Source organism: Halichoerus grypus, chromosome 10 (genome assembly GCF_964656455.1).
Source record: "Halichoerus grypus chromosome 10, mHalGry1.hap1.1, whole genome shotgun sequence".
NCBI classification, from domain to species: domain Eukaryota; kingdom Metazoa; phylum Chordata; class Mammalia; order Carnivora; family Phocidae; genus Halichoerus; species Halichoerus grypus.
In genome coordinates this window covers 113,044,105-113,051,832 of record NC_135721.1, presented here as the reverse complement: position 1 = coordinate 113,051,832, position 7,728 = coordinate 113,044,105, and positions in this window count along the sequence as shown.

Sequence of the window (7,728 nt, the reverse complement as noted above, 5' to 3'; positions counted from 1 at the left end):
TTACAACGCTCTCTGCTATTTATAATAAGAGGTCAAGTTTGAGAGCCGCTGTTTTTTTTTTTTTTTTTTTAATCTTTTTTTTTTAATTTATTTGACAGAGAAAGACACAGTGAGAGAGGGAACACAAGCAGGGGGAGTGGGAGAGGGAGAAGCAGGCTTCCCGCGGAGCAGGGAGCCCGATGCGGGGCTTGATCCCAGGACCCTGGGATCATGACCTGAGCCGAAGGCAGACGCTTAACGACTGAGCCACCCAGGCGCCCCGAGAGCCGCTGTTTTAAAACTCCTTGTAGGAAGAGACTTCTGGTGACAAATTTTCTTGGTCTTTGAAGTCTTAGAGCTCAACCTTGATAGACATTTTCACTGGGAGAATCCAGCTGGCATTTCACCTTGAAAATAGCACTCCTGGGGCACCTGGGTGGCTCAGTTGTTAGGCGTCTGCCTTCAGCTCAAGTCATGATCCCAGGGTCCTGGGATCGAGCCCCACATCGGGCTCCCTGCTCCGAGGGAAGCCTGCTTCTCCCTCTCCCACTCTCCCTGCTTGTGTTCCCTCTCTCGCTGTGTCTCTCTCTGTCAAATAAATAAATAAAATCTTAAACAAAGAAAATAGCACTCCTTCGTTTTCCAGCTTCTATGGCTGCTACTGAAACATCACCACCTGTCGGTCTAACTGCTGTTCTTTCTTTCAACAGCCTTATTGACATATAATTGATATACTAGAAGAGCATCTATTTAAAGTGTACGGTTTAATGATTTTTAGTACATTTGCAGACTTATATATACAACCGTCACCACAATCTAATTTTAGGACATTTTTATCACCCCTAGAGAAGCCCTGTACCCATTAGCAGACACCCCCCACCTGGTATCCTCCAACCCCGTGGCATTAATCTACTTTTGGTCTCTATAGATTTTCCTATTCCTATATTAATTAAATCTTACGATATGTGTTCCTTAGTGACTGGCTTCTTTCATTTAGCATCATGTTTTTGAGGTTCATCCACGTTGTACTGCTGTCCTTTAGAGAGTAATCTCGCTGGTTTTTTCCTCTGAGTGCTTTTAAGATTTTTTTCTTTGCCTTTTTGCATTTTCACTATGATGTGTGTATGTGTGAAAATTTAGAGTCTCTCTCTCTCTTTTTTTAACATAATCTCTACGCTCAACGTGGGGCTCAAACTCATGACCCTGAGATCAAGAGTCACATGCTCTACAGACTGAGCCAGCCAGGTGCCCCTATAGAGTCTCTTGAATCTGTGGTTGATGTTGGATTTCTTTTTTTTTTTTAAAGATTTTATTTATTTATTTGAGAGAGAGAGAATGAGAGACAGAGAGCATGAGAGGGAGGAGGGTCAGAGGGAGAAGCAGACTCCCTGCCGAGCAGGGAGCCCGATGCGGGACTCGATCCCGGGACTCCAGGATCATGACCTGAGCCGAAGGCAGTTGCTTAACCAACTGAGCCACCCAGGCGCCCGGATTTCTATCTCACTATTCCCTCTTTCACCACATCTAATCTGTGGTTTAACCCAGATTTTGAATTTTTTTTTTTTTGAAGATTTTTTTTTTATTTGAGAGAGAGAGAACATGAGCAGAGAGAGGGGCAGAGGGAGAGGGAGAAGCAGACTCCCTGCTGAGCAGGGAGCCCGACGTGGGTCTCCATCCCAGGACCCCCAGACCACGACCCAAGCTGAAGGCAGACACTTAATTGACTGAGCCACCCAGGCGCCCCCGCACCAAGACTTTGAATTTTTTATTTTGGTTATTGTATTTTTTATTTTAGAAGTTCTGTTGGGTTTTCAGATCTGTTGTCACTTGATAAAGTTTCTATACTTTGGCCATAGTTTCAAGCTTGTTATTTATTTCAGGGCAGTACACATTTTTCTTTTATAATCTGTGTCTGATAATATTGCCATCTGAACTCTGAGTATCTGTTTCTGCTGGTTTTCATTGGTTTTCACTTCTGTTGCCTTGTTTTCCTCTGGTGACCCTGCCGGTTTATGATGATCATGGTTCCTTCAGCCCTGAGGTTACCTGCACAAATTTGGATTGAGGGCAGTTATTTTCTTTCAGCAGTGCTGGTCCTCGCCTCGGCCCTTCAAGGGCAGAGCCAGCGTTCACTTCGGACATCCTTCATCCCAGCGGGTAGACTCTTTAGTCGTTCAAACCTGGGCTCAGTCCCACCGTTCGCTATCTGTGTGCCCTGGACAAGATTCCCACGCTCTGGGCCTCGGCTTCCCCCTCCGTGCAATGGTAATCACGACGGCCCCTCCCTCGTAGGGCTGTTTTGAGGATCCGTGTCAGTTATGGCTTATTGATATCTAATGAGTTACCCCAAAATTCAGTGGCTTAGAACAACAATAAACATGTAGATCTCACACAGTTTCTGGGGGTTAGGAATTCAGGAGCAGCTTCTTCGGTGGTTTTGGCTCAAAGTCTCTCAGAGGTTGTAGTGAAGATGTTGGTTGAGGCTTCAGTCATCCAAAGGCTTGACTGGGGTGGAGGATCAGCTTTCAAGAAAGCTGCTCACGGGGCGCCTGGGTGGCTCAGTTGGTTAAGCAACTGCCTTCGGCTCAGGTCATGATGCTAGAGTCCTGGGATCGAGTCCCACATCGGACTCCCTGCTCAGCAGGGAGTCTGCTTCTCCCTCTGACCCTCCCCCCTCTCATGTGCTCTCTCTCTCTCTCATTCTCTCTCTTTCAAATAAATAAATAAAATCTTTAAAAAAAAAAAAAAAGAAAGAAAGGGGCGCCTGGGTGGCTCAGTTGGTTAAGCGACTGCCTTCGGCTCAGGTCATGATCCTGGAGTCCCGGGATCGAGTCCCGCATCGGGCTCCCTGCTCAGCGGGGAGTCTGCTTCTCCCTCTGACCCTCCCCCCTCTCATGCTCTCTCTCTCTCTCTCTCTCATTCTCTCTCTCAAATAAATAAATAAATAAAATCTTTTAAAAAAAAAGAAAGCTGTTCACACACCTGGTTGGTGCTGGTTTGCAGGATGTCTAAGTTTCTTGCCACGTGTGCCTCTCCATCAGTCTACTTGAGTGTCCTTGAAACATGGCAGCTGGCTTTCCCAAGAGCAGATGATTCAGGAGAGCAAGGCAGGAGCCATGATATATTGTATGGCCGAGGCTTACTCCTTCAGACGGACAGTGATTCCCACGACTGGGGAGGGCGAGGTGACCCCTGTGTGGGAGTGACGCACCGCCGCGACCCTGGGCCACGAGTTTGGGAATCTAACACGGACGCAACATGGTGCCACATCCAGCTTTGTGGCCGTCAAGGGTTGCACTTTCCCGCACACTTAGGCAGTGGCTTCCCCAGTGTGCAGCGCCACACTCGGGCACACATCCTGGGCATTGTGCCACCATTTGTAGTGTTTTATCTTGTCCACACGTGGGGGACCCAGGAGTTTGAGAAATCCAAGGACAAGAATCCAGCTGCTTATTAAAATGACAAATGGGCTACTCATCTGGCTGATGGTTCTGTGGTTCTATCTCAGAGATGGTTCTATCTCAGAGATAGACTCTCTGAGAGAAGAGTCTACATTGTTGTGTTGTGTTGTGTTGTGTTGTGTTGAAGACATAATACACGTCTTATGAACTGAAAAAAAAGTCATATTTTTTCATTTTCACAATATCCTATTTGTTACACCCGTCAACCCAGCTCAGGGTAGGAGGGAACTACACAAGGGCCTGAATACCACGTGTCAGGATCATAGGGGCCATGTCAGAGGCTGGCCCTCGCATGTCAAATGAGATAGTGCATACAAAGTGCTTAGAACCATGCCTGGCACGTGATGTATCCTCAGTAAACATTAACCATCCCTAACAAGTGTCCTGCTTTGTTCTAGCCATGTAGGGTCTGCGTAGCCACCACTTTCATTTAGTCATTCAATAAACATTTAATTGAGCAGCTCTGTGTGCCAGGCACCGTTCTAGGAGCGGGGGAGACCGTTATGAACAAAACATAGCCCCTGGCCTTCTGCACCTCCCACAAACAACAGAGATAGAATGTCCTGCCAGGTGGTGCTAAGTGCTGTGAAGAAAAACAAAGCCAGTTAAGGAGAGAGGTAAAGCCGGTAGAATAGTCATCGTGGCTCAGATTTGAGCCCTGAGAGAGCCCTCTCGGACCTCTGAGTCCCTCCTGGCATCCAAGCAGGTGGAACTTATATACCCATTTTATACCTGGGCTGGGGTCTGACAAGCTCAGAGAAGAGCTGAAATGAGCTTGAGTTCCCCAAGGAGTCAGAATTTCTCCAAATACAGAGGTTCTCCAAATGGATGCTCAGTAACATCACCCAGGGGCTTGTGAAGATGCACAACCCCACGCAGTCTGACTCACAGGTCAGGAGAGGTCAGGGATCGGCCTTGTAAACAAGCATCCCAGGGGACTGACCAACCACATCTAGACTCTGTTCTTCCGGCTGCAGAGGTGCAGGGGAGGGCTGGCCCGGTCTTACAGAGTCTCCAGGTCCAGCCTCAAAGGTGGGGTGGGCCTTAGCCACACAGAGAGGAGCGGAACAGGCTGGGGCCCAGAGACACCAAGCAATTTGTCCAGGGACACACAGCCCACAGGGTCAGTTTTGGGTACACAGTGGTCAACTTATTTGATCAAGTATATCTCGTGCTGTCTATTAAAATAAATAAGTAAGGGGTGCCTGGGTGGCTCAGTCGTTAAGCGTCTGCCTTCAGCTCAGGTCATGATCCCAGGGTCCTGGGATCGAGCCCCACATCGGGCTCCCTGCTCTGCGGGAAGTCTGCTTCTCCCTCTCCCACTCCCCCTGCTTGTGTTCCCTCTCTCACTGTGTCTCTCTCTGTCAAATAAATAAATAAAATCTTTTTTTTTTTTTTTTTTAAGATTTTATTTATTTATTTGAGAGAGAGAGAATGAGAGACAGAGAGCATGAGAGGGAGGAGGGTCAGAGGGAGAAGCAGACTCCCCGCTGAGCAAGGAGCCCGATGTGGGACTCGATCCCGGGACTCCAGGACCATGACCTGAGCCGAAGGCAGTCGCTTAACCAACTGAGCCACCCAGGCGCCCCAATAAATAAAATCTTTAAAAAATAAAATAAATAAGTAAATAAAAAGCCATAAATTATTTTCAGCTCCTCCCATCAAGAGGGAGGATCTTTTTTCCCACCTCCCGAATCTGACTGTGTGACATGCTTTGGCCAATGGGACATTTGCTGATGTGACACTAGCATAGCGTGCACATTGGCGTCCGTCCTCTCTTATTGCTTTTTTGAAACCCAAGACCACCACATGAGGGGGCCTGGGCTAAGCCTGTTGGAGGCTGAGACCTTGAGGAACAGAGGTGAGCCACCCAGCCCAGCCTCCTTAAAGCCTGCTGACTGACAGACTGACGGACGACACACAGCCAGGGGTGAGCCTGCGTGCCCTTCTAGCGGGCCCAAACTGCTGACCCAGAGAAGCAGGGACGGCTAAGTTTTGGTGTTTGTAATGCAGCAAAGCCTAGTTACTGGGGGAGAGAAATTTTCTCCCCTCCTTTGGGGCAAATTATACTTAATCATGGTCATTAACCCTAACTGCCCAACAGACAAACCCCGAATCACAAAGACCTCACCCAGGCAACTTCATGTCTTGCTCACTAAAACCCAGTGTGGATCTGGTGGTCCTCCTCCGTCTCGTAGCTAAGGGAACTGTGGCCTCAAGGTGGCTGTGTTAGGAATGAGAGGGTGGAGGTCCACCAGCTCTCAGTGGCCTCAGCCCAGAAGGCATCTCCCACAGAGGGCACTTCTACACACACACCATTGGTCAGAATTAATCACGTGAGTGTAAGGGGGGGCAGGCAGGTAGGGGAGCACCTGGAATATGTGGTGACGCTCACCTTAGCCACAAAGAACTTACTTAACACAGAGGTAATTAGTTTCTTTCTCTCTTTCTTTCTTTAAGATTTTATTTATTTGAGAGAAACAGAGAGAGAGAGAGTGAGCATGAGTGGGGGGACAGAGAGAGAGGGAGAAGCAGACCCCTGCCGAGCAGACCCCCCCCACCCCCCGACCACGTGGGGCTGGATCCCAGGACCCTGAGATCATGACATGAGCAGAAAGCAGCCCCTTAAACAACTGAGCCACCCAGGCGCCCTGGTAATTAGCTTCTTAATTTGTGTGGTTACCTGTTTAACATCTGGCTTCTCTCTTAGACTGAGTCCCTGAGCGGAGGGACCACGTTTGTGTCCATCTGGCACTATGCCTGCCTGTAGCCGTCATTCAAAATAGCGGTTGAATTCCTAAAGCGAATAAATAATGGGGCAGACCACAATATTATCTTTTGTGTTTAGCTCCCAGTTATAGAGAAAAACCCCAATTAAATTTCCTATAGTCCTCTCACTTGTAGTAATATATATGTATTACATTTGATATTGTAAAAGTTTTACAATGATCATTATATGAATATAAGTAGAACATGAAAGTCCCCACTAATTGCGTCAGGGGTTTGGCCACATGCATTACTTGGTGAGAGTCGATTCTGCATTTTTCTGTGCCGGTTTTCATGCAGCTGCCTCTGAGCCGCCTTGTCAAAAGTTCCTGCTTCGGGGGGCGCCTGGGTGGCTCAGTCGTTAAGCCGCTGCCTTCAGCTCAGGTCATGATCTCGGGGTCCTGGGATCGAGCCCCGCATCGGGCTCCCTGCTCAATGGGGAGCCTGCTTCTCGCTCTCCCTCTGCCCCTCCGCTCATGCTCTCTCTCTCTCAAATAAATACATAAAATCTTAAAAAAAAAAAAAAAAAGTTCCTGCTTCAAGGCAAAACCAGGAAACCGGGTGAGTTTCTCTGTTGTGTGGTGTGGGCCGAGTCTTCTGCTCTCTAAACCACTTTTTTTTACCTATAAAATGACAAGCGTATTTACCTTCTAGGGTTGCCGTCAGAATTAAACGAGTCCCTCTGTGTAATGTAGATAAAAGGTTGGCACAGTACCTGCCACTTGGCACCCCCATTTTAGAGTTTGTGTCCCTCCCCCTCACTCCACTGGTACCGGCGAGAACACTCAGCTTGTGAGGGAACTGGGGCTGTTAATTTGTCCACACAAATTGTTCCAACTGTCTGTTGGAAGCCAGCGGGGGAAGAAGAAAGCTTGGGGCCCTGTCCCCGGCCATCCTGGGTACAGAGAGAGGAGGCTGACTTGTCCCTATCAGTTAGCTTTTGCTGTGCAACAAAACACCCCAAAACTCAGTGGCTTAAAACAAAGAACCCTTTATTTAGCTCATGATTCTGAGGCAAGGCTTCTGGTCTCGGCCAGCCTGACTGATCGGTGCATTTGCAGACTGGTGGCTGCATGATCTAGAACGGTCGCCCTCACCTGTCTGCAGCCAGCCATAACTTTGACCAGGACCCCTCAGTTCTCGTGCTTTCTCCCACTACCTCCTCCCAGAATTTGACTTTGCTCAGGTGACAACCCCTCCCACATGGAGCATGAACCTCAGGGAGGCTGCCCCCGCCCCCCCCCCCCCCCCCCCGCCGCAGGAGGATTGGCCCGGTTAATTAGTGCACCCGCATTGCCCTGCTGGTGATTGGTCAGGAGAGGACATGTGACCCAGCCCTGGCCAATGAAATCTGTGGGAAAGTCAGCGAGGAGGGCTTCTGGGAAAGCTTTCCCCATCCCAAGAAAGAGCTGGGGGGGTAAAAGCAACAGCTGACGCTTATTGAGGGTTTAAGTGCTTTACAGGAAATAACTCATTCAACTCTCGTGAGTTGGGCACTGTTCGCTCATTGTACGGATGAGTA